The 6,000-nt window shown below is 41.7% G+C and overlaps 1 long non-coding RNA gene across 1 annotated transcript; it reads left to right on the forward strand.

Moving 5' to 3' along the window:
* The first annotated feature begins 924 nt into the window (after window positions 1–924).
* LOC307144684 lies at window positions 925–4,629 on the forward strand. Its single transcript, XR_013818806.1, has 5 exons — window positions 925–967; window positions 1,056–1,146; window positions 1,261–1,306; window positions 4,405–4,491; window positions 4,570–4,629. It is a non-coding gene; the product is annotated as an uncharacterized lncRNA (long non-coding RNA).
* Window positions 4,630–6,000: the final 1,371 nt, after the last annotated feature.

A 6,000-nucleotide genomic window follows, 5' to 3' on the forward strand; every position in this document is an offset into this window, starting at 1 on the left:
TAAAAAGAACAATTCGTTCAAGAACCGAACATCACTAGCGCTTTCTACAGCCACACCTAACAATTATGTTACTAACTACAATTTTTGTCATGTAATTTGGAATCAGTAACCGACTATAGTTTGTAAGTAATCTATCCAGCACTGATTTACTGACTACCACACACACAGAAAAAAGTACTGTTTCTTAATATTTCTTATTTCTTAATAAGTGACATGACCTTTTGACTCAAGGATCCATGGATTCATGTTGTTTATGCTAAATTCTGCCCCTACTACTGTATCTGTATGTAAGAACAGAAATAGAAGTGCTTTGGTGGGGCGAGTGACGGGTGATACTATATGTTTCTCCTGTAGATCCTCCAGTGAAACCTGTGATCTTCATCAGTCCAGCTCGTGTAATAGTGGAGGGAGATTCAGTGACTCTGAACTGCATCAGTGGCTCAAACCCTCCTGCAGTAATCAACTGGTTTAAAGGAGGAACGTTTGTAAGATTTGGAAGAATCTACAGCATCTCAAAGATCAGCTCTGATGACAGTGGAGAATACAAGTGCAAGTCCACCAATGAACATGGAGAGAAATACTCTGATACTGTGACTTTAAACGTCATGTGTGAGTTAATGATAAAACTTAAGATGCAAATTTTCTGTTTTGATAAATTCAGTCCATATTAGCAATTTTAAAAATGTGTAAATTTTAAAAATAATAATCTGATAATTGTTATTAGACTCCCCCAGGAGCGTCTCAGTGTTGATGAGTGGATCTGGTGTAATAGTGGAGGGAGATTCAGTGACTCTGAACTGCATCAGTGACTCAAACCCTCCTGCTCTGAACTTCAGCTGGTTTAAGGAGAATGAACCCTCAGCTGTTGGATCTGGACAGAGTTTCAGTGCACTACAGAGTGGACGCTTCTACTGTCAGGCTCACAATCAACATGGATCTCAGAGATCAGACGCTGTCACTGTCACAGGTGAAGCTTTTATTTTATAAAGGGTTCAAGACAGTTATAGTGTCATTCTTAGTTTGTAGATTTAATTATGATATTCTCCCTCTTTCAGATCATCATGGTGCTGGTTGGCTCGTCTGGGTAGTGATCACAGTGGCATGTGCAATATTCACGATCATGATCACCATCATACTGTATACAATGTAAATAAATATGTATCAACAAAGAGTAATATAATTTGCTTTTAGACTACTGCAAAAGTACATTTGAATATTACATTAACAATGAAATGGCTTGTTTACGTTTCTTTTTGACAGTCAGAAGAAAAGGATAAACTGTAGATCTGCAATACACGAGTATGAGGTAAGATGGCCAAAACCACAGAATGATACTAATAAATCAATTACAGCTTCTTTGTACATGTAGAACACATATATTGTCACGTACTGCTCTGAGACACGAAGGTTGAGGATCCAAATGCAGTTTATTTGAACAGAGGGTAATCCAAAGACATAATCCATAAAACAGGCAAGAGATCAAAAAAGACACACAGGGGTCACAGGGTCACAGGGGTCACAGGCAAAAAGGAAAATCCAAGGACAGGCAGAGATCAAAACCAAGAACATGGGAATAACACACACAGACACAGGGTCTCAGGGTCACAGGGGTCTCAGGGTCACAGGGGTCACAGGGTCACAGGGTCTCAGGGTCACAGGGGAAACAGTGTCACAGGGGACACAGGGTCACAGGGGTCACAGGGGTAACAGTGTCACAGGGGACACCGGGTCACAGGGGTAACAGTGTCACAGGGGAAACAGGGTCACAGGGGACACAGGGTCACAGGGGAAACAGTGTCACAGGGGACACAGGGTCTCAGGGTCACAGGGGTAACAGTGTCACAGGGGACACAGGGTCTCAGGGTCACAGGGGTAACAGTGTCACAGGGGACAGAGGGTCTCAGGGTCACAGGGGTAACAGTGTCACAGGGGACACAGGGTCTCAGGGTCACAGGGGTAACAGTGTCACAGGGGACACAGGGTCTCAGGGTCACAGGGGTAACAGTGTCACAGGGGACACAGGGTCACAGGGGAAACAGGGTCACAGGGGACACAGGGTCTCAGGGTCACAGGGGTAACAGTGTCACAGGGGAAACAGGGTCACAGGGGACACAGGGTCTCAGGGTCACAGGGGTAACAGTGTCACAGGGGACACAGGGGTCACAGGGTCACAGGGGTCACAGGGGACACAGGGGACACAGGCAAAAAGGAAAATCCAAGGACAGGCAGAAATCAAAACCAAGAACACGCGAATAACACACACAGACACAGGGTCTCAGGGTCACAGGGGTCACAGGGTCTCAGGGTCACAGGGGTAACAGGGTCACAGGGTCTCAGGGTCACAGGGGTAACAGTGTCACAGGGTCACAGGGGACACAGGGTCTCAGGGTCACAGGGGTCACTGGGGTAACAGTGTCACAGGGGACACAGGGTCTCAGGGTCACAGGGGTCACAGGGGAAACAGGGTCACAGGGGACACAGGGTCTCAGGGTCACAGGGGTCACAGTGTCACAGGGTCTCAGGGTCACAGGGGTCACAGGGGTAACAGTGTCACAGGGGAAACAGTGTCACAGGGGACACAGGGTCTCAGGGTCACAGGGGTCACTGGGGTAACAGTGTCACAGGGGACACAGGGTCTCAGGGTCACAGGGGTCACAGGGGAAACAGGGTCACAGGGGACACAGGGTCTCAGGGTCACAGGGGTCACAGTGTCACAGGGTCTCAGGGTCACAGGGGTCACAGGGGTAACAGTGTCACAGGGGACACAGGGGTCACAGGGTCACAGGGGACACAGGCAAAAAGGAAAATCCAAGGACAGGCAGAGATCAAAACCAAGAACATGGGAATAACAGACAGAACGCTCAGAATTGCAGTACAAACACTAAACAAGACTTTGCAGAGAATGAATGTGAAAACCAGGCTATTATAGGGTGAGTTAAACAAGGTAATGAGACACAGGTGAATGTGATAATGGATGAGAGTCTCCCAGGCACTCTCACTGGTGAACGTTACACACACACACACACACACACATATATATATATATATATATATATATATATATATATATATATATTAGAGGTGGGCATAGATTAATTTTTTTAATGTAGATTAATGTAGATTAATTTTGAAATTAATCTAGATGAATCTAGATTAAAATGGCTCATTTGAATTCTGCCGAAGGCATACAGAATATGTGTGCTACCCAAATAATGACTATAAAAGTAAGTCTTTGAGAACGGGTTTCTCAAGCCAGGTGGCGCATTAGACCAGGGGCTCATCTCCTGTTTCCAAAATGCATCACAAACTGCTTGAGAAAGCTGTTCTACTCATAGACTGTAAAAGGTTACTACTGTACTGTTACAGTCCGTAGGCAACATTAGGTAGGCCTATGTTATTATCAACTACTATAGGCTATCAATTAGGGATGGGCGATATGGCCTAAAATCCATATTGTGATATACATTGCAGCCTCTTGCGATAACGACATTATAATAAAACCATTTCAGAACAGGTTACACAGACCCTGCTAAACAACTGCTAAATGTTTTTTTTTTTTAAAGGGTGTATGTAGTTTTGAGAACATATATTGTGCAAAACTGTAAGTATACAACATAATTTTGCAGATAAATAAAATTTAAGTACACTAGCTGCAGAGACTTAAATAGGTCTAATGTTTATTATGGCTTGGAGCTTATGAAACCCCAAATTTAAAATTAGAATATTGTCTAACTGATGTCTTTTCAGTTAAAAAGAAACACAACAACGATTCTTAAAATCGGGCGCAGACAGAGATTATGTTCTACACCACTCAGATATAGCCTATTGGGAATAATACGCGCGCGCTGGTATTCAGTGATAGGCTATGTTTCGTTTTGAATTTGAGGTGGTAGAACGGATTAGTCGTGTGTTAACTTACCGAACTGTTACACCACACAGTCTACGTCGGACGGCTTAAATCCGAACCAAGTCCAAATAATGGATGTTGCACGGATCTTTTACACCAGCTTTCACTTTCAGCCGTGTTTAAGATGACGACGAATATGATGCGTTGCAGCCGGGTGTTCCTCGCGGCCGCGGGTAGATTGCGTCATCATAGCTTGTGTAGCTTGAGCCAGCTCCCAACCCAACTTGGAGAATAGATTAACGGCGATATTTTTTTTATCGCGCGATAAGAGTCTCGCGTTAACGCAGTGCGTTAACGCCGATAACGGCCCACCACTAATATATATATATATATATACTCAGGATTGTTCATGGTTTTATGAGTAGAGACTGTGGAGTGATTACACTTTTGATCGTCATGGCCGCAATTTAAAATCTTTTAGATTCATTTTTTTCTTCAAAATTTAAAATGGTGATAATCATTTCTGTCTGATTTCACTTCTCTCTGTTTCCCTGTAGAACGATCCCAGAACTGATCCCAGTGAAGGCACATATACAGGTCTTGACCTCAAGTCCAGATCATCTGACCTGTACAACACACTCCCAGTATGAGAAATATCAAAAACTACATGTGCAAAAGAGTCAAAAGTCAGATAATCAATAATCAATGTGTTTTTCCCATAGACTGTCCATCCCAGACCTGCTGTTCACCAGTCGGGCTCTTCTGAATATCAGAATCTGTCCGTAAGTTTCTCAAGTCTTCTCAATTTGAGAATTTTGAAAAAAAAAATGTCCTTAGTAGTCAATCAACTAGTCAATAGATACTAAACAGTCTTTTCTTTTGTTACAAGATGGATTATACGAGTCGATTCACTGACAGAAATATATATCTTTTTTCTGAGATTATTTGTACCATTTGTAGTGTTGATTTATGTAAATGTGTGTCTTATTTCTGTTGTAGCCACAGCAAGATGAAGCACAAGCTAAACTTTACTCAGCTTTTGTCCCATCACTGGACAGATCCACATCACAACTACTGATGAAAAATGAAACACATCTTCAGAGTTTCCATTCTGCAGAAAGCAATGGATTATATTCATGTGACATTAATAAACAGTCAATGTGTAATTAATAAATGAGTTTAGAGTAGTTTCTGTAATATTTTATACATTTTATCTGTGTATTAAAGGGTCCATGTGACAGATTTTTCTCTTTTTTTCCTTTTCAAATAAAACATTAAATGATAAAAAGGTACGAAGACTCAACATTCTGTTTCATACCTGTGTTTTAAAGTGTGTATTAAACTGGCCAAGTCACGTGATTTCAGAAAATGAGGCTTTGTTAGGTCATACAATGTCAAATAAAATTTTTAAATTCTGATAATTTGATGCAAAAACAAACTTTTTCAAACATCTCAAACTTTTTTGATCATGCCCTTCACGACACATTGTTCACATTTTTCCAAAAATGTATGTAAATTCAGAGAAATTTTAAAGAAATTTTAAAAAGTGCCCATCACTTGTAACTTTGCCGCCTGACAAATGACGTAATATCCGCGTTATCCCTGGTTTCCACTTGTACTGCCATAGTAACCATGGCGACAGACATGGACAACTGCTTTACGTCTAGCGGCACGCTCACGCTGTTGTTGATTCGTCCAAACATTATGGACCATGGCAAGCAGACTTTGATATCCGTCTGTCTCTCATTAGCAATCGAGCCCTACTTCAAACCACAGTCATGTTAAAAAACATCAATGTCCAAACTTTTGACTAAGTGTCAAACTCATCTATAAACATTTCCCAATAAACATTATTAGATCCATCGGCATGACGACAAGTTCCATGATTCCACGCTCATTCACTGCGTCATCAATCTACGCCTTTGTTATTGTTTTGAAGAGGTTAGCGACTCCTAGCGGCGATAAACTACATATTGTACCTTTAACAAAAGGCTGTATCAATTAATTCAGTGCACTTAATATTTTTTATTTGATTTAGTGAAAACAACACAAAAACTTGTGATGCTGACAGAGGTTGGATTATCGTAGCTGTCAGAGGAATCTAGGGTTTTGATGAGGCTGTTGATGAGGATTCAGTGATCAATAGTGTGATA

Source organism: Squalius cephalus (genome assembly GCF_949319135.1).
Source record: "Squalius cephalus genome assembly, chromosome: 2".
NCBI lineage: Eukaryota > Metazoa > Chordata > Actinopteri > Cypriniformes > Leuciscidae > Squalius > Squalius cephalus.